Raw genomic sequence first — 20,972 nt, 5'->3', positions numbered from 1 at the left:
CCGCATTAGCGACCATTATTTGCATTTAGTTAGCACAGCTGCTGCTTTCCTACACATCTCACACGATATCGATGTACACCTAAAATTCCAAAACAACACATTTATTTCATTTCAGAGTTACTTTCAGCTTCAAATACCATTCCTCTGATATTCATACGAAGCTAGGCATCGTCGTAACCCGTTACGTTCGTTACGCAAGGCTCACGAGAGGGGCGCAGGTTGCATCCGCGTAGACACAAAATTTTGCGCCGCCCAGCGTGGGGCTCGAACCCACGACCCTGAGATTAAGAGTCTCATGCTCTACCGACTGAGCTAGCCGGGCTCCACACAATGCTTTACGAGCCATACAATACTGATGGGACCTGCGACCATCTATGGAAGATCCTTTTGACTACAGCTTATCTCCTGCTGCCACAAATGAGCTACAATCCCATTCAATGAAAAATTGTCTCCGAAAGGCATCAAATCTGCTTCAAATGATACGTGGCTATCAGCACCATTATTCAACACACATGCTCGACTGTGCGCAGACGCCTGTGGCGTAGCTCTTGGGCCCTGAATCAGACGCAGTAGTTCCAACAAAAACTCTCCTGAACGGCTCTGTGCCGAAAATTTCGCTACAGATCACCCTTGTCTTGCTTGAGCTTCAGGTAGACGCCGGTTTGCAGCCAGGAAGCGGACAGCAGCAACTTTCAACTAGTTTTGTAGTACTCAAACAACACAGTAAAACAGCATGCATCTTTTGCAGAACTGGAAAAACTCGACCGTGACAGGATTCGAACCTGCAATCTTCGGATCCGAAGTCCGACGCCTTATCCATTAGGCCACACGGTCACTGGCGCAATACGCTTCCCCAAACACACCTCATTACCGCCATTTGTGCACTTCCCGGAATGAATTTACCATCTTTGACGCAATTCTCCAATTTCAGTACTAAAAATGCGACGCTACTTCTTGCTGTGTCCCATCGCAAGTTACATTCAAGCCCTTATGACGCTCATCAAACAAGAGCGTGCAAATCAGCTTCAATCGCTTAGTGCCATCTCAGTCGGTTGCAGAAGGTACCTCACCCTATGAGATACAATGGCGAGTTGCCGCTATTACCAAAGCGGCGGCGGCGCCGACGACGACGACAGCCGCGAGGGTCTGTATCAGGGGTAGAAAATACATCACAAGAACTAAGTATTTCACGTCGGCATTCTCCGGAGACTCCCAAAAGCAGCAGTTTCTGGTGCCTACTTTAATAGCACCATTCGCACTATTCATTTGCGAGAGCATTTCTTAAATACCGCACCCATTTATAATTTGTTTTATCCTTGACCGCTTTTTTCGAAAGGGCCACGGTGGGAGGGGCTTTTACAAAATTCATTTGCCTCCTGTGAGGATCGAACTCACGACCTCTGGTTTACTAGACCAGCGCTCTGCCACTGAGCTAAGGAGGCGCCTCCTAGCGCGCTTTTCGGGTACTTTGTTCTTATGGACTAGTGAATCGGAGATCTTCAGCTGGAAACGCACCGCATTAGCGACCATTATTTGCATTTAGTTAGCACAGCTGCTGCTTTCCTACACATCTCACACGATATCGATGTACACCTAAAATTCCAAAACAACACATTTATTTCATTTCAGAGTTACTTTCAGCTTCAAATACCATTCCTCTGATATTCATACGAAGCTAGGCATCGTCGTAACCCGTTACGTTCGTTACGCAAGGCTCACGAGAGGGGCGCAGGTTGCATCCGCGTAGACACAAAATTTTGCGCCGCCCAGCGTGGGGCTCGAACCCACGACCCTGAGATTAAGAGTCTCATGCTCTACCGACTGAGCTAGCCGGGCTCCACACAATGCTTTACGAGCCATACAATACTGATGGGACCTGCGACCATCTATGGAAGATCCTTTTGACTACAGCTTATCTCCTGCTGCCACAAATGAGCTACAATCCCATTCAATGAAAAATTGTCTCCGAAAGGCATCAAATCTGCTTCAAATGATACGTGGCTATCAGCACCATTATTCAACACACATGCTCGACTGTGCGCAGACGCCTGTGGCGTAGCTCTTGGGCCCTGAATCAGACGCAGTAGTTCCAACAAAAACTCTCCTGAACGGCTCTGTGCCGAAAATTTCGCTACAGATCACCCTTGTCTTGCTTGAGCTTCAGGTAGACGCCGGTTTGCAGCCAGGAAGCGGACAGCAGCAACTTTCAACTAGTTTTGTAGTACTCAAACAACACAGTAAAACAGCATGCATCTTTTGCAGAACTGGAAAAACTCGACCGTGACAGGATTCGAACCTGCAATCTTCGGATCCGAAGTCCGACGCCTTATCCATTAGGCCACACGGTCACTGGCGCAATACGCTTCCCCAAACACACCTCATTACCGCCATTTGTGCACTTCCCGGAATGAATTTACCATCTTTGACGCAATTCTCCAATTTCAGTACTAAAAATGCGACGCTACTTCTTGCTGTGTCCCATCGCAAGTTACATTCAAGCCCTTATGACGCTCATCAAACAAGAGCGTGCAAATCAGCTTCAATCGCTTAGTGCCATCTCAGTCGGTTGCAGAAGGTACCTCACCCTATGAGATACAATGGCGAGTTGCCGCTATTACCAAAGCGGCGGCGGCGCCGACGACGACGACAGCCGCGAGGGTCTGTATCAGGGGTAGAAAATACATCACAAGAACTAAGTATTTCACGTCGGCATTCTCCGGAGACTCCCAAAAGCAGCAGTTTCTGGTGCCTACTTTAATAGCACCATTCGCACTATTCATTTGCGAGAGCATTTCTTAAATACCGCACCCATTTATAATTTGTTTTATCCTTGACCGCTTTTTTCGAAAGGGCCACGGTGGGAGGGGCTTTTACAAAATTCATTTGCCTCCTGTGAGGATCGAACTCACGACCTCTGGTTTACTAGACCAGCGCTCTGCCACTGAGCTAAGGAGGCGCCTCCTAGCGCGCTTTTCGGGTACTTTGTTCTTATGGACTAGTGAATCGGAGATCTTCAGCTGGAAACGCACCGCATTAGCGACCATTATTTGCATTTAGTTAGCACAGCTGCTGCTTTCCTACACATCTCACACGATATCGATGTACACCTAAAATTCCAAAACAACACATTTATTTCATTTCAGAGTTACTTTCAGCTTCAAATACCATTCCTCTGATATTCATACGAAGCTAGGCATCGTCGTAACCCGTTACGTTCGTTACGCAAGGCTCACGAGAGGGGCGCAGGTTGCATCCGCGTAGACACAAAATTTTGCGCCGCCCAGCGTGGGGCTCGAACCCACGACCCTGAGATTAAGAGTCTCATGCTCTACCGACTGAGCTAGCCGGGCTCCACACAATGCTTTACGAGCCATACAATACTGATGGGACCTGCGACCATCTATGGAAGATCCTTTTGACTACAGCTTATCTCCTGCTGCCACAAATGAGCTACAATCCCATTCAATGAAAAATTGTCTCCGAAAGGCATCAAATCTGCTTCAAATGATACGTGGCTATCAGCACCATTATTCAACACACATGCTCGACTGTGCGCAGACGCCTGTGGCGTAGCTCTTGGGCCCTGAATCAGACGCAGTAGTTCCAACAAAAACTCTCCTGAACGGCTCTGTGCCGAAAATTTCGCTACAGATCACCCTTGTCTTGCTTGAGCTTCAGGTAGACGCCGGTTTGCAGCCAGGAAGCGGACAGCAGCAACTTTCAACTAGTTTTGTAGTACTCAAACAACACAGTAAAACAGCATGCATCTTTTGCAGAACTGGAAAAACTCGACCGTGACAGGATTCGAACCTGCAATCTTCGGATCCGAAGTCCGACGCCTTATCCATTAGGCCACACGGTCACTGGCGCAATACGCTTCCCCAAACACACCTCATTACCGCCATTTGTGCACTTCCCGGAATGAATTTACCATCTTTGACGCAATTCTCCAATTTCAGTACTAAAAATGCGACGCTACTTCTTGCTGTGTCCCATCGCAAGTTACATTCAAGCCCTTATGACGCTCATCAAACAAGAGCGTGCAAATCAGCTTCAATCGCTTAGTGCCATCTCAGTCGGTTGCAGAAGGTACCTCACCCTATGAGATACAATGGCGAGTTGCCGCTATTACCAAAGCGGCGGCGGCGCCGACGACGACGACAGCCGCGAGGGTCTGTATCAGGGGTAGAAAATACATCACAAGAACTAAGTATTTCACGTCGGCATTCTCCGGAGACTCCCAAAAGCAGCAGTTTCTGGTGCCTACTTTAATAGCACCATTCGCACTATTCATTTGCGAGAGCATTTCTTAAATACCGCACCCATTTATAATTTGTTTTATCCTTGACCGCTTTTTTCGAAAGGGCCACGGTGGGAGGGGCTTTTACAAAATTCATTTGCCTCCTGTGAGGATCGAACTCACGACCTCTGGTTTACTAGACCAGCGCTCTGCCACTGAGCTAAGGAGGCGCCTCCTAGCGCGCTTTTCGGGTACTTTGTTCTTATGGACTAGTGAATCGGAGATCTTCAGCTGGAAACGCACCGCATTAGCGACCATTATTTGCATTTAGTTAGCACAGCTGCTGCTTTCCTACACATCTCACACGATATCGATGTACACCTAAAATTCCAAAACAACACATTTATTTCATTTCAGAGTTACTTTCAGCTTCAAATACCATTCCTCTGATATTCATACGAAGCTAGGCATCGTCGTAACCCGTTACGTTCGTTACGCAAGGCTCACGAGAGGGGCGCAGGTTGCATCCGCGTAGACACAAAATTTTGCGCCGCCCAGCGTGGGGCTCGAACCCACGACCCTGAGATTAAGAGTCTCATGCTCTACCGACTGAGCTAGCCGGGCTCCACACAATGCTTTACGAGCCATACAATACTGATGGGACCTGCGACCATCTATGGAAGATCCTTTTGACTACAGCTTATCTCCTGCTGCCACAAATGAGCTACAATCCCATTCAATGAAAAATTGTCTCCGAAAGGCATCAAATCTGCTTCAAATGATACGTGGCTATCAGCACCATTATTCAACACACATGCTCGACTGTGCGCAGACGCCTGTGGCGTAGCTCTTGGGCCCTGAATCAGACGCAGTAGTTCCAACAAAAACTCTCCTGAACGGCTCTGTGCCGAAAATTTCGCTACAGATCACCCTTGTCTTGCTTGAGCTTCAGGTAGACGCCGGTTTGCAGCCAGGAAGCGGACAGCAGCAACTTTCAACTAGTTTTGTAGGACTCAAACAACACAGTAAAACAGCATGCATCTTTTGCAGAACTGGAAAAACTCGACCGTGACAGGATTCGAACCTGCAATCTTCGGATCCGAAGTCCGACGCCTTATCCATTAGGCCACACGGTCACTGGCGCAATACGCTTCCCCAAACACACCTCATTACCGCCATTTGTGCACTTCCCGGAATGAATTTACCATCTTTGACGCAATTCTCCAATTTCAGTACTAAAAATGCGACGCTACTTCTTGCTGTGTCCCATCGCAAGTTACATTCAAGCCCTTATGACGCTCATCAAACAAGAGCGTGCAAATCAGCTTCAATCGCTTAGTGCCATCTCAGTCGGTTGCAGAAGGTACCTCACCCTATGAGATACAATGGCGAGTTGCCGCTATTACCAAAGCGGCGGCGGCGCCGACGACGACGACAGCCGCGAGGGTCTGTATCAGGGGTAGAAAATACATCACAAGAACTAAGTATTTCACGTCGGCATTCTCCGGAGACTCCCAAAAGCAGCAGTTTCTGGTGCCTACTTTAATAGCACCATTCGCACTATTCATTTGCGAGAGCATTTCTTAAATACCGCACCCATTTATAATTTGTTTTATCCTTGACCGCTTTTTTCGAAAGGGCCACGGTGGGAGGGGCTTTTACAAAATTCATTTGCCTCCTGTGAGGATCGAACTCACGACCTCTGGTTTACTAGACCAGCGCTCTGCCACTGAGCTAAGGAGGCGCCTCCTAGCGCGCTTTTCGGGTACTTTGTTCTTATGGACTAGTGAATCGGAGATCTTCAGCTGGAAACGCACCGCATTAGCGACCATTATTTGCATTTAGTTAGCACAGCTGCTGCTTTCCTACACATCTCACACGATATCGATGTACACCTAAAATTCCAAAACAACACATTTATTTCATTTCAGAGTTACTTTCAGCTTCAAATACCATTCCTCTGATATTCATACGAAGCTAGGCATCGTCGTAACCCGTTACGTTCGTTACGCAAGGCTCACGAGAGGGGCGCAGGTTGCATCCGCGTAGACACAAAATTTTGCGCCGCCCAGCGTGGGGCTCGAACCCACGACCCTGAGATTAAGAGTCTCATGCTCTACCGACTGAGCTAGCCGGGCTCCACACAATGCTTTACGAGCCATACAATACTGATGGGACCTGCGACCATCTATGGAAGATCCTTTTGACTACAGCTTATCTCCTGCTGCCACAAATGAGCTACAATCCCATTCAATGAAAAATTGTCTCCGAAAGGCATCAAATCTGCTTCAAATGATACGTGGCTATCAGCACCATTATTCAACACACATGCTCGACTGTGCGCAGACGCCTGTGGCGTAGCTCTTGGGCCCTGAATCAGACGCAGTAGTTCCAACAAAAACTCTCCTGAACGGCTCTGTGCCGAAAATTTCGCTACAGATCACCCTTGTCTTGCTTGAGCTTCAGGTAGACGCCGGTTTGCAGCCAGGAAGCGGACAGCAGCAACTTTCAACTAGTTTTGTAGTACTCAAACAACACAGTAAAACAGCATGCATCTTTTGCAGAACTGGAAAAACTCGACCGTGACAGGATTCGAACCTGCAATCTTCGGATCCGAAGTCCGACGCCTTATCCATTAGGCCACACGGTCACTGGCGCAATACGCTTCCCCAAACACACCTCATTACCGCCATTTGTGCACTTCCCGGAATGAATTTACCATCTTTGACGCAATTCTCCAATTTCAGTACTAAAAATGCGACGCTACTTCTTGCTGTGTCCCATCGCAAGTTACATTCAAGCCCTTATGACGCTCATCAAACAAGAGCGTGCAAATCAGCTTCAATCGCTTAGTGCCATCTCAGTCGGTTGCAGAAGGTACCTCACCCTATGAGATACAATGGCGAGTTGCCGCTATTACCAAAGCGGCGGCGGCGCCGACGACGACGACAGCCGCGAGGGTCTGTATCAGGGGTAGAAAATACATCACAAGAACTAAGTATTTCACGTCGGCATTCTCCGGAGACTCCCAAAAGCAGCAGTTTCTGGTGCCTACTTTAATAGCACCATTCGCACTATTCATTTGCGAGAGCATTTCTTAAATACCGCACCCATTTATAATTTGTTTTATCCTTGACCGCTTTTTTCGAAAGGGCCACGGTGGGAGGGGCTTTTACAAAATTCATTTGCCTCCTGTGAGGATCGAACTCACGACCTCTGGTTTACTAGACCAGCGCTCTGCCACTGAGCTAAGGAGGCGCCTCCTAGCGCGCTTTTCGGGTACTTTGTTCTTATGGACTAGTGAATCGGAGATCTTCAGCTGGAAACGCACCGCATTAGCGACCATTATTTGCATTTAGTTAGCACAGCTGCTGCTTTCCTACACATCTCACACGATATCGATGTACACCTAAAATTCCAAAACAACACATTTATTTCATTTCAGAGTTACTTTCAGCTTCAAATACCATTCCTCTGATATTCATACGAAGCTAGGCATCGTCGTAACCCGTTACGTTCGTTACGCAAGGCTCACGAGAGGGGCGCAGGTTGCATCCGCGTAGACACAAAATTTTGCGCCGCCCAGCGTGGGGCTCGAACCCACGACCCTGAGATTAAGAGTCTCATGCTCTACCGACTGAGCTAGCCGGGCTCCACACAATGCTTTACGAGCCATACAATACTGATGGGACCTGCGACCATCTATGGAAGATCCTTTTGACTACAGCTTATCTCCTGCTGCCACAAATGAGCTACAATCCCATTCAATGAAAAATTGTCTCCGAAAGGCATCAAATCTGCTTCAAATGATACGTGGCTATCAGCACCATTATTCAACACACATGCTCGACTGTGCGCAGACGCCTGTGGCGTAGCTCTTGGGCCCTGAATCAGACGCAGTAGTTCCAACAAAAACTCTCCTGAACGGCTCTGTGCCGAAAATTTCGCTACAGATCACCCTTGTCTTGCTTGAGCTTCAGGTAGACGCCGGTTTGCAGCCAGGAAGCGGACAGCAGCAACTTTCAACTAGTTTTGTAGTACTCAAACAACACAGTAAAACAGCATGCATCTTTTGCAGAACTGGAAAAACTCGACCGTGACAGGATTCGAACCTGCAATCTTCGGATCCGAAGTCCGACGCCTTATCCATTAGGCCACACGGTCACTGGCGCAATACGCTTCCCCAAACACACCTCATTACCGCCATTTGTGCACTTCCCGGAATGAATTTACCATCTTTGACGCAATTCTCCAATTTCAGTACTAAAAATGCGACGCTACTTCTTGCTGTGTCCCATCGCAAGTTACATTCAAGCCCTTATGACGCTCATCAAACAAGAGCGTGCAAATCAGCTTCAATCGCTTAGTGCCATCTCAGTCGGTTGCAGAAGGTACCTCACCCTATGAGATACAATGGCGAGTTGCCGCTATTACCAAAGCGGCGGCGGCGCCGACGACGACGACAGCCGCGAGGGTCTGTATCAGGGGTAGAAAATACATCACAAGAACTAAGTATTTCACGTCGGCATTCTCCGGAGACTCCCAAAAGCAGCAGTTTCTGGTGCCTACTTTAATAGCACCATTCGCACTATTCATTTGCGAGAGCATTTCTTAAATACCGCACCCATTTATAATTTGTTTTATCCTTGACCGCTTTTTTCGAAAGGGCCACGGTGGGAGGGGCTTTTACAAAATTCATTTGCCTCCTGTGAGGATCGAACTCACGACCTCTGGTTTACTAGACCAGCGCTCTGCCACTGAGCTAAGGAGGCGCCTCCTAGCGCGCTTTTCGGGTACTTTGTTCTTATGGACTAGTGAATCGGAGATCTTCAGCTGGAAACGCACCGCATTAGCGACCATTATTTGCATTTAGTTAGCACAGCTGCTGCTTTCCTACACATCTCACACGATATCGATGTACACCTAAAATTCCAAAACAACACATTTATTTCATTTCAGAGTTACTTTCAGCTTCAAATACCATTCCTCTGATATTCATACGAAGCTAGGCATCGTCGTAACCCGTTACGTTCGTTACGCAAGGCTCACGAGAGGGGCGCAGGTTGCATCCGCGTAGACACAAAATTTTGCGCCGCCCAGCGTGGGGCTCGAACCCACGACCCTGAGATTAAGAGTCTCATGCTCTACCGACTGAGCTAGCCGGGCTCCACACAATGCTTTACGAGCCATACAATACTGATGGGACCTGCGACCATCTATGGAAGATCCTTTTGACTACAGCTTATCTCCTGCTGCCACAAATGAGCTACAATCCCATTCAATGAAAAATTGTCTCCGAAAGGCATCAAATCTGCTTCAAATGATACGTGGCTATCAGCACCATTATTCAACACACATGCTCGACTGTGCGCAGACGCCTGTGGCGTAGCTCTTGGGCCCTGAATCAGACGCAGTAGTTCCAACAAAAACTCTCCTGAACGGCTCTGTGCCGAAAATTTCGCTACAGATCACCCTTGTCTTGCTTGAGCTTCAGGTAGACGCCGGTTTGCAGCCAGGAAGCGGACAGCAGCAACTTTCAACTAGTTTTGTAGTACTCAAACAACACAGTAAAACAGCATGCATCTTTTGCAGAACTGGAAAAACTCGACCGTGACAGGATTCGAACCTGCAATCTTCGGATCCGAAGTCCGACGCCTTATCCATTAGGCCACACGGTCACTGGCGCAATACGCTTCCCCAAACACACCTCATTACCGCCATTTGTGCACTTCCCGGAATGAATTTACCATCTTTGACGCAATTCTCCAATTTCAGTACTAAAAATGCGACGCTACTTCTTGCTGTGTCCCATCGCAAGTTACATTCAAGCCCTTATGACGCTCATCAAACAAGAGCGTGCAAATCAGCTTCAATCGCTTAGTGCCATCTCAGTCGGTTGCAGAAGGTACCTCACCCTATGAGATACAATGGCGAGTTGCCGCTATTACCAAAGCGGCGGCGGCGCCGACGACGACGACAGCCGCGAGGGTCTGTATCAGGGGTAGAAAATACATCACAAGAACTAAGTATTTCACGTCGGCATTCTCCGGAGACTCCCAAAAGCAGCAGTTTCTGGTGCCTACTTTAATAGCACCATTCGCACTATTCATTTGCGAGAGCATTTCTTAAATACCGCACCCATTTATAATTTGTTTTATCCTTGACCGCTTTTTTCGAAAGGGCCACGGTGGGAGGGGCTTTTACAAAATTCATTTGCCTCCTGTGAGGATCGAACTCACGACCTCTGGTTTACTAGACCAGCGCTCTGCCACTGAGCTAAGGAGGCGCCTCCTAGCGCGCTTTTCGGGTACTTTGTTCTTATGGACTAGTGAATCGGAGATCTTCAGCTGGAAACGCACCGCATTAGCGACCATTATTTGCATTTAGTTAGCACAGCTGCTGCTTTCCTACACATCTCACACGATATCGATGTACACCTAAAATTCCAAAACAACACATTTATTTCATTTCAGAGTTACTTTCAGCTTCAAATACCATTCCTCTGATATTCATACGAAGCTAGGCATCGTCGTAACCCGTTACGTTCGTTACGCAAGGCTCACGAGAGGGGCGCAGGTTGCATCCGCGTAGACACAAAATTTTGCGCCGCCCAGCGTGGGGCTCGAACCCACGACCCTGAGATTAAGAGTCTCATGCTCTACCGACTGAGCTAGCCGGGCTCCACACAATGCTTTACGAGCCATACAATACTGATGGGACCTGCGACCATCTATGGAAGATCCTTTTGACTACAGCTTATCTCCTGCTGCCACAAATGAGCTACAATCCCATTCAATGAAAAATTGTCTCCGAAAGGCATCAAATCTGCTTCAAATGATACGTGGCTATCAGCACCATTATTCAACACACATGCTCGACTGTGCGCAGACGCCTGTGGCGTAGCTCTTGGGCCCTGAATCAGACGCAGTAGTTCCAACAAAAACTCTCCTGAACGGCTCTGTGCCGAAAATTTCGCTACAGATCACCCTTGTCTTGCTTGAGCTTCAGGTAGACGCCGGTTTGCAGCCAGGAAGCGGACAGCAGCAACTTTCAACTAGTTTTGTAGTACTCAAACAACACAGTAAAACAGCATGCATCTTTTGCAGAACTGGAAAAACTCGACCGTGACAGGATTCGAACCTGCAATCTTCGGATCCGAAGTCCGACGCCTTATCCATTAGGCCACACGGTCACTGGCGCAATACGCTTCCCCAAACACACCTCATTACCGCCATTTGTGCACTTCCCGGAATGAATTTACCATCTTTGACGCAATTCTCCAATTTCAGTACTAAAAATGCGACGCTACTTCTTGCTGTGTCCCATCGCAAGTTACATTCAAGCCCTTATGACGCTCATCAAACAAGAGCGTGCAAATCAGCTTCAATCGCTTAGTGCCATCTCAGTCGGTTGCAGAAGGTACCTCACCCTATGAGATACAATGGCGAGTTGCCGCTATTACCAAAGCGGCGGCGGCGCCGACGACGACGACAGCCGCGAGGGTCTGTATCAGGGGTAGAAAATACATCACAAGAACTAAGTATTTCACGTCGGCATTCTCCGGAGACTCCCAAAAGCAGCAGTTTCTGGTGCCTACTTTAATAGCACCATTCGCACTATTCATTTGCGAGAGCATTTCTTAAATACCGCACCCATTTATAATTTGTTTTATCCTTGACCGCTTTTTTCGAAAGGGCCACGGTGGGAGGGGCTTTTACAAAATTCATTTGCCTCCTGTGAGGATCGAACTCACGACCTCTGGTTTACTAGACCAGCGCTCTGCCACTGAGCTAAGGAGGCGCCTCCTAGCGCGCTTTTCGGGTACTTTGTTCTTATGGACTAGTGAATCGGAGATCTTCAGCTGGAAACGCACCGCATTAGCGACCATTATTTGCATTTAGTTAGCACAGCTGCTGCTTTCCTACACATCTCACACGATATCGATGTACACCTAAAATTCCAAAACAACACATTTATTTCATTTCAGAGTTACTTTCAGCTTCAAATACCATTCCTCTGATATTCATACGAAGCTAGGCATCGTCGTAACCCGTTACGTTCGTTACGCAAGGCTCACGAGAGGGGCGCAGGTTGCATCCGCGTAGACACAAAATTTTGCGCCGCCCAGCGTGGGGCTCGAACCCACGACCCTGAGATTAAGAGTCTCATGCTCTACCGACTGAGCTAGCCGGGCTCCACACAATGCTTTACGAGCCATACAATACTGATGGGACCTGCGACCATCTATGGAAGATCCTTTTGACTACAGCTTATCTCCTGCTGCCACAAATGAGCTACAATCCCATTCAATGAAAAATTGTCTCCGAAAGGCATCAAATCTGCTTCAAATGATACGTGGCTATCAGCACCATTATTCAACACACATGCTCGACTGTGCGCAGACGCCTGTGGCGTAGCTCTTGGGCCCTGAATCAGACGCAGTAGTTCCAACAAAAACTCTCCTGAACGGCTCTGTGCCGAAAATTTCGCTACAGATCACCCTTGTCTTGCTTGAGCTTCAGGTAGACGCCGGTTTGCAGCCAGGAAGCGGACAGCAGCAACTTTCAACTAGTTTTGTAGTACTCAAACAACACAGTAAAACAGCATGCATCTTTTGCAGAACTGGAAAAACTCGACCGTGACAGGATTCGAACCTGCAATCTTCGGATCCGAAGTCCGACGCCTTATCCATTAGGCCACACGGTCACTGGCGCAATACGCTTCCCCAAACACACCTCATTACCGCCATTTGTGCACTTCCCGGAATGAATTTACCATCTTTGACGCAATTCTCCAATTTCAGTACTAAAAATGCGACGCTACTTCTTGCTGTGTCCCATCGCAAGTTACATTCAAGCCCTTATGACGCTCATCAAACAAGAGCGTGCAAATCAGCTTCAATCGCTTAGTGCCATCTCAGTCGGTTGCAGAAGGTACCTCACCCTATGAGATACAATGGCGAGTTGCCGCTATTACCAAAGCGGCGGCGGCGCCGACGACGACGACAGCCGCGAGGGTCTGTATCAGGGGTAGAAAATACATCACAAGAACTAAGTATTTCACGTCGGCATTCTCCGGAGACTCCCAAAAGCAGCAGTTTCTGGTGCCTACTTTAATAGCACCATTCGCACTATTCATTTGCGAGAGCATTTCTTAAATACCGCACCCATTTATAATTTGTTTTATCCTTGACCGCTTTTTTCGAAAGGGCCACGGTGGGAGGGGCTTTTACAAAATTCATTTGCCTCCTGTGAGGATCGAACTCACGACCTCTGGTTTACTAGACCAGCGCTCTGCCACTGAGCTAAGGAGGCGCCTCCTAGCGCGCTTTTCGGGTACTTTGTTCTTATGGACTAGTGAATCGGAGATCTTCAGCTGGAAACGCACCGCATTAGCGACCATTATTTGCATTTAGTTAGCACAGCTGCTGCTTTCCTACACATCTCACACGATATCGATGTACACCTAAAATTCCAAAACAACACATTTATTTCATTTCAGAGTTACTTTCAGCTTCAAATACCATTCCTCTGATATTCATACGAAGCTAGGCATCGTCGTAACCCGTTACGTTCGTTACGCAAGGCTCACGAGAGGGGCGCAGGTTGCATCCGCGTAGACACAAAATTTTGCGCCGCCCAGCGTGGGGCTCGAACCCACGACCCTGAGATTAAGAGTCTCATGCTCTACCGACTGAGCTAGCCGGGCTCCACACAATGCTTTACGAGCCATACAATACTGATGGGACCTGCGACCATCTATGGAAGATCCTTTTGACTACAGCTTATCTCCTGCTGCCACAAATGAGCTACAATCCCATTCAATGAAAAATTGTCTCCGAAAGGCATCAAATCTGCTTCAAATGATACGTGGCTATCAGCACCATTATTCAACACACATGCTCGACTGTGCGCAGACGCCTGTGGCGTAGCTCTTGGGCCCTGAATCAGACGCAGTAGTTCCAACAAAAACTCTCCTGAACGGCTCTGTGCCGAAAATTTCGCTACAGATCACCCTTGTCTTGCTTGAGCTTCAGGTAGACGCCGGTTTGCAGCCAGGAAGCGGACAGCAGCAACTTTCAACTAGTTTTGTAGTACTCAAACAACACAGTAAAACAGCATGCATCTTTTGCAGAACTGGAAAAACTCGACCGTGACAGGATTCGAACCTGCAATCTTCGGATCCGAAGTCCGACGCCTTATCCATTAGGCCACACGGTCACTGGCGCAATACGCTTCCCCAAACACACCTCATTACCGCCATTTGTGCACTTCCCGGAATGAATTTACCATCTTTGACGCAATTCTCCAATTTCAGTACTAAAAATGCGACGCTACTTCTTGCTGTGTCCCATCGCAAGTTACATTCAAGCCCTTATGACGCTCATCAAACAAGAGCGTGCAAATCAGCTTCAATCGCTTAGTGCCATCTCAGTCGGTTGCAGAAGGTACCTCACCCTATGAGATACAATGGCGAGTTGCCGCTATTACCAAAGCGGCGGCGGCGCCGACGACGACGACAGCCGCGAGGGTCTGTATCAGGGGTAGAAAATACATCACAAGAACTAAGTATTTCACGTCGGCATTCTCCGGAGACTCCCAAAAGCAGCAGTTTCTGGTGCCTACTTTAATAGCACCATTCGCACTATTCATTTGCGAGAGCATTTCTTAAATACCGCACCCATTTATAATTTGTTTTATCCTTGACCGCTTTTTTCGAAAGGGCCACGGTGGGAGGGGCTTTTACAAAATTCATTTGCCTCCTGTGAGGATCGAACTCACGACCTCTGGTTTACTAGACCAGCGCTCTGCCACTGAGCTAAGGAGGCGCCTCCTAGCGCGCTTTTCGGGTACTTTGTTCTTATGGACTAGTGAATCGGAGATCTTCAGCTGGAAACGCACCGCATTAGCGACCATTATTTGCATTTAGTTAGCACAGCTGCTGCTTTCCTACACATCTCACACGATATCGATGTACACCTAAAATTCCAAAACAACACATTTATTTCATTTCAGAGTTACTTTCAGCTTCAAATACCATTCCTCTGATATTCATACGAAGCTAGGCATCGTCGTAACCCGTTACGTTCGTTACGCAAGGCTCACGAGAGGGGCGCAGGTTGCATCCGCGTAGACACAAAATTTTGCGCCGCCCAGCGTGGGGCTCGAACCCACGACCCTGAGATTAAGAGTCTCATGCTCTACCGACTGAGCTAGCCGGGCTCCACACAATGCTTTACGAGCCATACAATACTGATGGGACCTGCGACCATCTATGGAAGATCCTTTTGACTACAGCTTATCTCCTGCTGCCACAAATGAGCTACAATCCCATTCAATGAAAAATTGTCTCCGAAAGGCATCAAATCTGCTTCAAATGATACGTGGCTATCAGCACCATTATTCAACACACATGCTCGACTGTGCGCAGACGCCTGTGGCGTAGCTCTTGGGCCCTGAATCAGACGCAGTAGTTCCAACAAAAACTCTCCTGAACGGCTCTGTGCCGAAAATTTCGCTACAGATCACCCTTGTCTTGCTTGAGCTTCAGGTAGACGCCGGTTTGCAGCCAGGAAGCGGACAGCAGCAACTTTCAACTAGTTTTGTAGTACTCAAACAACACAGTAAAACAGCATGCATCTTTTGCAGAACTGGAAAAACTCGACCGTGACAGGATTCGAACCTGCAATCTTCGGATCCGAAGTCCGACGCCTTATCCATTAGGCCACACGGTCACTGGCGCAATACGCTTCCCCAAACACACCTCATTACCGCCATTTGTGCACTTCCCGGAATGAATTTACCATCTTTGACGCAATTCTCCAATTTCAGTACTAAAAATGCGACGCTACTTCTTGCTGTGTCCCATCGCAAGTTACATTCAAGCCCTTATGACGCTCATCAAACAAGAGCGTGCAAATCAGCTTCAATCGCTTAGTGCCATCTCAGTCGGTTGCAGAAGGTACCTCACCCTATGAGATACAATGGCGAGTTGCCGCTATTACCAAAGCGGCGGCGGCGCCGACGACGACGACAGCCGCGAGGGTCTGTATCAGGGGTAGAAAATACATCACAAGAACTAAGTATTTCACGTCGGCATTCTCCGGAGACTCCCAAAAGCAGCAGTTTCTGGTGCCTACTTTAATAGCACCATTCGCACTATTCATTTGCGAGAGCATTTCTTAAATACCGCACCCCTTTATAATTTGTTTTATCCTTGACCGCTTTTTTCGAAAGGGCCACGGTGGGAGGGGCTTTTACAAAATTCATTTGCCTCCTGTGAGGATCGAACTCACGACCTCTGGTTTACTAGACCAGCGCTCTGCCACTGAGCTAAGGAGGCGCCTCCTAGCGCGCTTTTCGGGTACTTTGTTCTTATGGACTAGTGAATCGGAGATCTTCAGCTGGAAACGCACCGCATTAGCGACCATTATTTGCATTTAGTTAGCACAGCTGCTGCTTTCCTACACATCTCACACGATATCGATGTACACCTAAAATTCCAAAACAACACATTTATTTCATTTCAGAGTTACTTTCAGCTTCAAATACCATTCCTCTGATATTCATACGAAGCTAGGCATCGTCGTAACCCGTTACGTTCGTTACGCAAGGCTCACGAGAGGGGCGCAGGTTGCATCCGCGTAGACACAAAATTTTGCGCCGCCCAGCGTGGGGCTCGAACCCACGACCCTGAGATTAAGAGTCTCATGCTCTACCGACTGAGCTAGCCGGGCTCCACACAATGCTTTACGAGCCATACAATACTGATGGGACCTGCGACCATCTATGGAAGATCCTTTTGACTACAGCTTATCTCCTGCTGCCACAAATGAGCTACAATCCCATTCAATGAAAAATTGTCTCCGAAAGGCATCAAATCTGCTTCAAATGATACGTGGCTATCAGCACCATTATTCAACACACATGCTCGACTGTGCGCAGACGCCTGTGGCGTAGCTCTTGGGCCCTGAATCAGACGCAGTAGTTCCAACAAAAACTCTCCTGAACGGCTCTGTGCCGAAAATTTCGCTACAGATCACCCTTGTCTTGCTTGAGCTTCAGGTAGACGCCGGTTTGCAGCCAGGAAGCGGACAGCAGCAACTTTCAACTAGTTTTGTAGTACTCAAACAACACAGTAAAACAGCATGCATCTTTTGCAGAACTGGAAAAACTCGACCGTGACAGGATTCGAACCTGCAATCTTCGGATCCGAAGTCCGACGCCTTATCCATTAGGCCACACGGTCACTGGCGCAATACGCTTCCCCAAACACACCTCATTACCGCCATTTGTGCACTTCCCGGAATGAATTTACCATCTTTGACGCAATTCTCCAATTTCAGTACTAAAAATGCGACGCTACTTCTTGCTGTGTCCCATCGCAAGTTACATTCAAGCCCTTATGACGCTCATCAAACAAGAGCGTGCAAATCAGCTTCAATCGCTTAGTGCCATCTCAGTCGGTTGCAGAAGGTACCTCACCCTATGAGATACAATGGCGAGTTGCCGCTATTACCAAAGCGGCGGCGGCGCCGACGACGACGACAGCCGCGAGGGTCTCTATCAGGGGTAGAAAATACATCACAAGAACTAAGTATTTCACGTCGGCATTCTCCGGAGACTCCCAAAAGCAGCAGTTTCTGGTGCCTACTTTAATAGCACCATTCGCACTATTCATTTGCGAGAGCATTTCTTAAATACCGCACCCATTTATAATTTGTTTTATCCTTGACCGCTTTTTTCGAAAGGGCCACGGTGGGAGGGGCTTTTACAAAATTCATTTGCCTCCTGTGAGGATCGAACTCACGACCTCTGGTTTACTAGACCAGCGCTCTGCCACTGAGCTAAGGAGGCGCCTCCTAGCGCGCTTTTCGGGTACTTTGTTCTTATGGACTAGTGAATCGGAGATCTTCAGCTGGAAACGCACCGCATTAGCGACCATTATTTGCATTTAGTTAGCACAGCTGCTGCTTTCCTACACATCTCACACGATATCGATGTACACCTAAAATTCCAAAACAACACATTTATTTCATTTCAGAGTTACTTTCAGCTTCAAATACCATTCCTCTGATATTCATACGAAGCTAGGCATCGTCGTAACCCGTTACGTTCGTTACGCAAGGCTCACGAGAGGGGCGCAGGTTGCATCCGCGTAGACACAAAATTTTGCGCCGCCCAGCGTGGGGCTCGAACCCACGACCCTGAGATTAAGAGTCTCATGCTCTACCGACTGAGCTAGCCGGGCTCCACACAATGCTTTACGAGCCATACAATACTGATGGGACCTGCGACCATCTATGGAAGATCCTTTTGACTACAGCTTATCTCCTGCTGCCACAAATGAGCTACAATCCCATTCAATGAAAAATTGTCTCCGAAAGGCATCAAATCTGCTTCAAATGATACGTGGCTATCAGCACCATTATTCAACACACATGCTCGACTGTGCGCAGACGCCTGTGGCGTAGCTCTTGGGCCCTGAATCAGACGCAGTAGTTCCAACAAAAACTCTCCTGAACGGCTCTGTGCCGAAAATTTCGCTACACATCACCCTTGTCTTGCTTGAGCTTCAGGTAGACGCCGGTTTGCAGCCAGGAAGCGGACAGCAGCAACTTTCAACTAGTTTTGTAGTACTCAAACAACACAGTAAAACAGCATGCATCTTTTGCAGAACTGGAAAAACTCGACCGTGACAGGATTCGAACCTGCAATCTTCGGATCCGAAGTCCGACGCCTTATCCATTAGGCCACACGGTCACTGGCGCAATACGCTTCCCCAAACACACCTCATTACCGCCATTTGTGCACTTCCCGGAATGAATTTACCATCTTTGACGCAATTCTCCAATTTCAGTACTAAAAATGCGACGCTACTTCTTGCTGTGTCCCATCGCAAGTTACATTCAAGCCCTTATGACGCTCATCAAACAAGAGCGTGCAAATCAGCTTCAATCGCTTAGTGCCATCTCAGTCGGTTGCAGAAGGTACCTCACCCTATGAGATACAATGGCGAGTTGCCGCTATTACCAAAGCGGCGGCGGCGCCGACGACGACGACAGCCGCGAGGGTCTCTATCAGGGGTAGAAAATACATCACAAGAACTAAGTATTTCACGTCGGCATTCTCCGGAGACTCCCAAAAGCAGCAGTTTCTGGTGCCTACTTTAATAGCACCATTCGCACTATTCATTTGCGAGAGCATTTCTTAAATACCGCACCCATTTATAATTTGTTTTATCCTTGACCGCTTTTTTCGAAAGGGCCACGGTGGGAGGGGCTTTTACAAAATTCATTTGCCTCCTGTGAGGATCGAACTCACGACCTCTGGTTTACTAGACCAGCGCTCTGCCACTGAGCTAAGGAGGCGCCTCCTAGCGCGCTTTTCGGGTACTTTGTTCTTATGGACTAGTGAATCGGAGATCTTCAGCTGGAAACGCACCGCATTAGCGACCATTATTTGCATTTAGTTAGCACAGCTGCTGCTTTCCTACACATCTCACACGATATCGATGTACACCTAAAATTCCAAAACAACACATGTATTTCATTTCAGAGTTACTTTCAGCTTCAAATACCATTCCTCTGATATTCATACGAAGCTAGGCATCGTCGTAACCCGTTACGTTCGTTACGCAAGGCTCACGAGAGGGGCGCAGGTTGCATCCGCGTAGACACAAAATTTTGCGCCGCCCAGCGTGGGGCTCGAACCCACGACCCTGAGATTAAGAGTCTCATGCTCTACCGACTGAGCTAGCCGGGCTCCACACAATGCTTTACGAGCCATACAATACTGATGGGACCTGCGACCATCTATGGAAGATCCTTTTGACTACAGCTTATCTCCTGCTGCCACAAATGAGCTACAATCCCATTCAATGAAAAATTGTCTCCGAAAGGCATCAAATCTGCTTCAAATGATACGTGGCTATCAGCACCATTATTCAACACACATGCTCGACTGTGCGCAGACGCCTGTGGCGTAGCTCTTGGGCCCTGAATCAGACGCAGTAGTTCCAACAAAAACTCTCCTGAACGGCTCTGTGCCGAAAATTTCGCTACAGATCACCCTTGTCTTGCTTGAGCTTCAGGTAGACGCCGGTTTGCAGCCAGGAAGCGGACAGCAGCAACTTTCAACTAGTTTTGTAGTACTCAAACAACACAGTAAAACAGCATGCATCTTTTGCAGAACTGGAAAAACTCGACCGTGACAGGATTCGAACCTGCAATCTTCGGATCCGAAGTCCGACGCCTTATCCATTAGGCCACACGGTCACTGGCGCAATACGCTTCCCCAAACACACCTCATTACCGCCATTTGTGCACTTCCCGGAATGAATTTACCATCTTTGACGCAATTCTCCAATTTCAGTACTAAAAATGCGACGCTACTTCTTGCTGTGTCCCATCGCAAGTTACATTCAAGCCCTTATGACGCTCATCAAACAAGAGCGTGCAAATCAGCTTCAATCGCTTAGTGCCATCTCAGTCGGTTGCAGAAGGTACCTCACCCTATGAGATACAATGGCGAGTTGCCGCTATTACCAAAGCGGCGGCGGCGCCGACGACGACGACAGCCGCGAGGGTCTGTATCAGGGGTAGAAAATACATCACAAGAACTAAGTATTTCACGTCGGCATTCTCCGGAGACTCCCAAAAGCAGCAGTTTCTGGTGCCTACTTTAATAGCACCATTCGCACTATTCATTTGCGAGAGCATTTCTTAAATACC

General features: G+C 48.1%; 41 non-coding genes across 41 annotated transcripts; all 41 read right to left on the bottom strand.

The window, feature by feature from the left end:
* Window positions 1-249: 249 nt before the first annotated feature.
* On the bottom strand, window positions 250-322 carry Trnak-cuu (transfer RNA lysine (anticodon CUU)). The gene has a single exon. It is a non-coding gene; the product is annotated as a tRNA-Lys (tRNA).
* Window positions 323-761: 439 nt separating this feature from the next.
* On the bottom strand, window positions 762-834 carry Trnar-ucg (transfer RNA arginine (anticodon UCG)). Its single transcript has one exon. It is a non-coding gene; the product is annotated as a tRNA-Arg (tRNA).
* Window positions 835-1,370: 536 nt separating this feature from the next.
* On the bottom strand, window positions 1,371-1,442 carry Trnat-agu (transfer RNA threonine (anticodon AGU)). Its single transcript has one exon. It is a non-coding gene; the product is annotated as a tRNA-Thr (tRNA).
* Window positions 1,443-1,763: 321 nt separating this feature from the next.
* On the bottom strand, window positions 1,764-1,836 carry Trnak-cuu (transfer RNA lysine (anticodon CUU)). Its single transcript has one exon. It is a non-coding gene; the product is annotated as a tRNA-Lys (tRNA).
* A 439-nt stretch (window positions 1,837-2,275) lies between these two features.
* On the bottom strand, window positions 2,276-2,348 carry Trnar-ucg (transfer RNA arginine (anticodon UCG)). The gene has a single exon. It is a non-coding gene; the product is annotated as a tRNA-Arg (tRNA).
* A 536-nt stretch (window positions 2,349-2,884) lies between these two features.
* Trnat-agu (transfer RNA threonine (anticodon AGU)) lies at window positions 2,885-2,956 on the bottom strand. Its single transcript has one exon. It is a non-coding gene; the product is annotated as a tRNA-Thr (tRNA).
* A 321-nt stretch (window positions 2,957-3,277) lies between these two features.
* Trnak-cuu (transfer RNA lysine (anticodon CUU)) lies at window positions 3,278-3,350 on the bottom strand. Its single transcript has one exon. It is a non-coding gene; the product is annotated as a tRNA-Lys (tRNA).
* A 439-nt stretch (window positions 3,351-3,789) lies between these two features.
* Trnar-ucg (transfer RNA arginine (anticodon UCG)) lies at window positions 3,790-3,862 on the bottom strand. Its single transcript has one exon. It is a non-coding gene; the product is annotated as a tRNA-Arg (tRNA).
* A 536-nt stretch (window positions 3,863-4,398) lies between these two features.
* Window positions 4,399-4,470, bottom strand: Trnat-agu (transfer RNA threonine (anticodon AGU)). The gene has a single exon. It is a non-coding gene; the product is annotated as a tRNA-Thr (tRNA).
* A 321-nt stretch (window positions 4,471-4,791) lies between these two features.
* Trnak-cuu (transfer RNA lysine (anticodon CUU)) lies at window positions 4,792-4,864 on the bottom strand. The gene has a single exon. It is a non-coding gene; the product is annotated as a tRNA-Lys (tRNA).
* A 439-nt stretch (window positions 4,865-5,303) lies between these two features.
* On the bottom strand, window positions 5,304-5,376 carry Trnar-ucg (transfer RNA arginine (anticodon UCG)). Its single transcript has one exon. It is a non-coding gene; the product is annotated as a tRNA-Arg (tRNA).
* A 536-nt stretch (window positions 5,377-5,912) lies between these two features.
* Trnat-agu (transfer RNA threonine (anticodon AGU)) lies at window positions 5,913-5,984 on the bottom strand. Its single transcript has one exon. It is a non-coding gene; the product is annotated as a tRNA-Thr (tRNA).
* Window positions 5,985-6,305: 321 nt separating this feature from the next.
* Trnak-cuu (transfer RNA lysine (anticodon CUU)) lies at window positions 6,306-6,378 on the bottom strand. The gene has a single exon. It is a non-coding gene; the product is annotated as a tRNA-Lys (tRNA).
* A 439-nt stretch (window positions 6,379-6,817) lies between these two features.
* Window positions 6,818-6,890, bottom strand: Trnar-ucg (transfer RNA arginine (anticodon UCG)). The gene has a single exon. It is a non-coding gene; the product is annotated as a tRNA-Arg (tRNA).
* A 536-nt stretch (window positions 6,891-7,426) lies between these two features.
* Trnat-agu (transfer RNA threonine (anticodon AGU)) lies at window positions 7,427-7,498 on the bottom strand. Its single transcript has one exon. It is a non-coding gene; the product is annotated as a tRNA-Thr (tRNA).
* Window positions 7,499-7,819: 321 nt separating this feature from the next.
* Window positions 7,820-7,892, bottom strand: Trnak-cuu (transfer RNA lysine (anticodon CUU)). The gene has a single exon. It is a non-coding gene; the product is annotated as a tRNA-Lys (tRNA).
* Window positions 7,893-8,331: 439 nt separating this feature from the next.
* Window positions 8,332-8,404, bottom strand: Trnar-ucg (transfer RNA arginine (anticodon UCG)). Its single transcript has one exon. It is a non-coding gene; the product is annotated as a tRNA-Arg (tRNA).
* Window positions 8,405-8,940: 536 nt separating this feature from the next.
* Trnat-agu (transfer RNA threonine (anticodon AGU)) lies at window positions 8,941-9,012 on the bottom strand. The gene has a single exon. It is a non-coding gene; the product is annotated as a tRNA-Thr (tRNA).
* Window positions 9,013-9,333: 321 nt separating this feature from the next.
* Trnak-cuu (transfer RNA lysine (anticodon CUU)) lies at window positions 9,334-9,406 on the bottom strand. The gene has a single exon. It is a non-coding gene; the product is annotated as a tRNA-Lys (tRNA).
* Window positions 9,407-9,845: 439 nt separating this feature from the next.
* On the bottom strand, window positions 9,846-9,918 carry Trnar-ucg (transfer RNA arginine (anticodon UCG)). The gene has a single exon. It is a non-coding gene; the product is annotated as a tRNA-Arg (tRNA).
* A 536-nt stretch (window positions 9,919-10,454) lies between these two features.
* Window positions 10,455-10,526, bottom strand: Trnat-agu (transfer RNA threonine (anticodon AGU)). Its single transcript has one exon. It is a non-coding gene; the product is annotated as a tRNA-Thr (tRNA).
* A 321-nt stretch (window positions 10,527-10,847) lies between these two features.
* Window positions 10,848-10,920, bottom strand: Trnak-cuu (transfer RNA lysine (anticodon CUU)). Its single transcript has one exon. It is a non-coding gene; the product is annotated as a tRNA-Lys (tRNA).
* A 439-nt stretch (window positions 10,921-11,359) lies between these two features.
* Window positions 11,360-11,432, bottom strand: Trnar-ucg (transfer RNA arginine (anticodon UCG)). Its single transcript has one exon. It is a non-coding gene; the product is annotated as a tRNA-Arg (tRNA).
* A 536-nt stretch (window positions 11,433-11,968) lies between these two features.
* Window positions 11,969-12,040, bottom strand: Trnat-agu (transfer RNA threonine (anticodon AGU)). Its single transcript has one exon. It is a non-coding gene; the product is annotated as a tRNA-Thr (tRNA).
* A 321-nt stretch (window positions 12,041-12,361) lies between these two features.
* On the bottom strand, window positions 12,362-12,434 carry Trnak-cuu (transfer RNA lysine (anticodon CUU)). The gene has a single exon. It is a non-coding gene; the product is annotated as a tRNA-Lys (tRNA).
* A 439-nt stretch (window positions 12,435-12,873) lies between these two features.
* On the bottom strand, window positions 12,874-12,946 carry Trnar-ucg (transfer RNA arginine (anticodon UCG)). Its single transcript has one exon. It is a non-coding gene; the product is annotated as a tRNA-Arg (tRNA).
* A 536-nt stretch (window positions 12,947-13,482) lies between these two features.
* Window positions 13,483-13,554, bottom strand: Trnat-agu (transfer RNA threonine (anticodon AGU)). Its single transcript has one exon. It is a non-coding gene; the product is annotated as a tRNA-Thr (tRNA).
* A 321-nt stretch (window positions 13,555-13,875) lies between these two features.
* Window positions 13,876-13,948, bottom strand: Trnak-cuu (transfer RNA lysine (anticodon CUU)). The gene has a single exon. It is a non-coding gene; the product is annotated as a tRNA-Lys (tRNA).
* Window positions 13,949-14,387: 439 nt separating this feature from the next.
* Trnar-ucg (transfer RNA arginine (anticodon UCG)) lies at window positions 14,388-14,460 on the bottom strand. The gene has a single exon. It is a non-coding gene; the product is annotated as a tRNA-Arg (tRNA).
* Window positions 14,461-14,996: 536 nt separating this feature from the next.
* Window positions 14,997-15,068, bottom strand: Trnat-agu (transfer RNA threonine (anticodon AGU)). Its single transcript has one exon. It is a non-coding gene; the product is annotated as a tRNA-Thr (tRNA).
* A 321-nt stretch (window positions 15,069-15,389) lies between these two features.
* On the bottom strand, window positions 15,390-15,462 carry Trnak-cuu (transfer RNA lysine (anticodon CUU)). Its single transcript has one exon. It is a non-coding gene; the product is annotated as a tRNA-Lys (tRNA).
* Window positions 15,463-15,901: 439 nt separating this feature from the next.
* Window positions 15,902-15,974, bottom strand: Trnar-ucg (transfer RNA arginine (anticodon UCG)). Its single transcript has one exon. It is a non-coding gene; the product is annotated as a tRNA-Arg (tRNA).
* A 536-nt stretch (window positions 15,975-16,510) lies between these two features.
* Window positions 16,511-16,582, bottom strand: Trnat-agu (transfer RNA threonine (anticodon AGU)). The gene has a single exon. It is a non-coding gene; the product is annotated as a tRNA-Thr (tRNA).
* A 321-nt stretch (window positions 16,583-16,903) lies between these two features.
* Window positions 16,904-16,976, bottom strand: Trnak-cuu (transfer RNA lysine (anticodon CUU)). The gene has a single exon. It is a non-coding gene; the product is annotated as a tRNA-Lys (tRNA).
* A 439-nt stretch (window positions 16,977-17,415) lies between these two features.
* On the bottom strand, window positions 17,416-17,488 carry Trnar-ucg (transfer RNA arginine (anticodon UCG)). Its single transcript has one exon. It is a non-coding gene; the product is annotated as a tRNA-Arg (tRNA).
* Window positions 17,489-18,024: 536 nt separating this feature from the next.
* Trnat-agu (transfer RNA threonine (anticodon AGU)) lies at window positions 18,025-18,096 on the bottom strand. Its single transcript has one exon. It is a non-coding gene; the product is annotated as a tRNA-Thr (tRNA).
* Window positions 18,097-18,417: 321 nt separating this feature from the next.
* Trnak-cuu (transfer RNA lysine (anticodon CUU)) lies at window positions 18,418-18,490 on the bottom strand. The gene has a single exon. It is a non-coding gene; the product is annotated as a tRNA-Lys (tRNA).
* Window positions 18,491-18,929: 439 nt separating this feature from the next.
* On the bottom strand, window positions 18,930-19,002 carry Trnar-ucg (transfer RNA arginine (anticodon UCG)). The gene has a single exon. It is a non-coding gene; the product is annotated as a tRNA-Arg (tRNA).
* Window positions 19,003-19,538: 536 nt separating this feature from the next.
* On the bottom strand, window positions 19,539-19,610 carry Trnat-agu (transfer RNA threonine (anticodon AGU)). The gene has a single exon. It is a non-coding gene; the product is annotated as a tRNA-Thr (tRNA).
* Window positions 19,611-19,931: 321 nt separating this feature from the next.
* On the bottom strand, window positions 19,932-20,004 carry Trnak-cuu (transfer RNA lysine (anticodon CUU)). The gene has a single exon. It is a non-coding gene; the product is annotated as a tRNA-Lys (tRNA).
* Window positions 20,005-20,443: 439 nt separating this feature from the next.
* On the bottom strand, window positions 20,444-20,516 carry Trnar-ucg (transfer RNA arginine (anticodon UCG)). The gene has a single exon. It is a non-coding gene; the product is annotated as a tRNA-Arg (tRNA).
* Window positions 20,517-20,972: the final 456 nt, after the last annotated feature.

This window comes from Schistocerca nitens, chromosome 8, assembly GCF_023898315.1.
Source record: "Schistocerca nitens isolate TAMUIC-IGC-003100 chromosome 8, iqSchNite1.1, whole genome shotgun sequence".
NCBI lineage: Eukaryota > Metazoa > Arthropoda > Insecta > Orthoptera > Acrididae > Schistocerca > Schistocerca nitens.
This window is presented reverse-complemented; position numbering and strand designations above follow the sequence as displayed.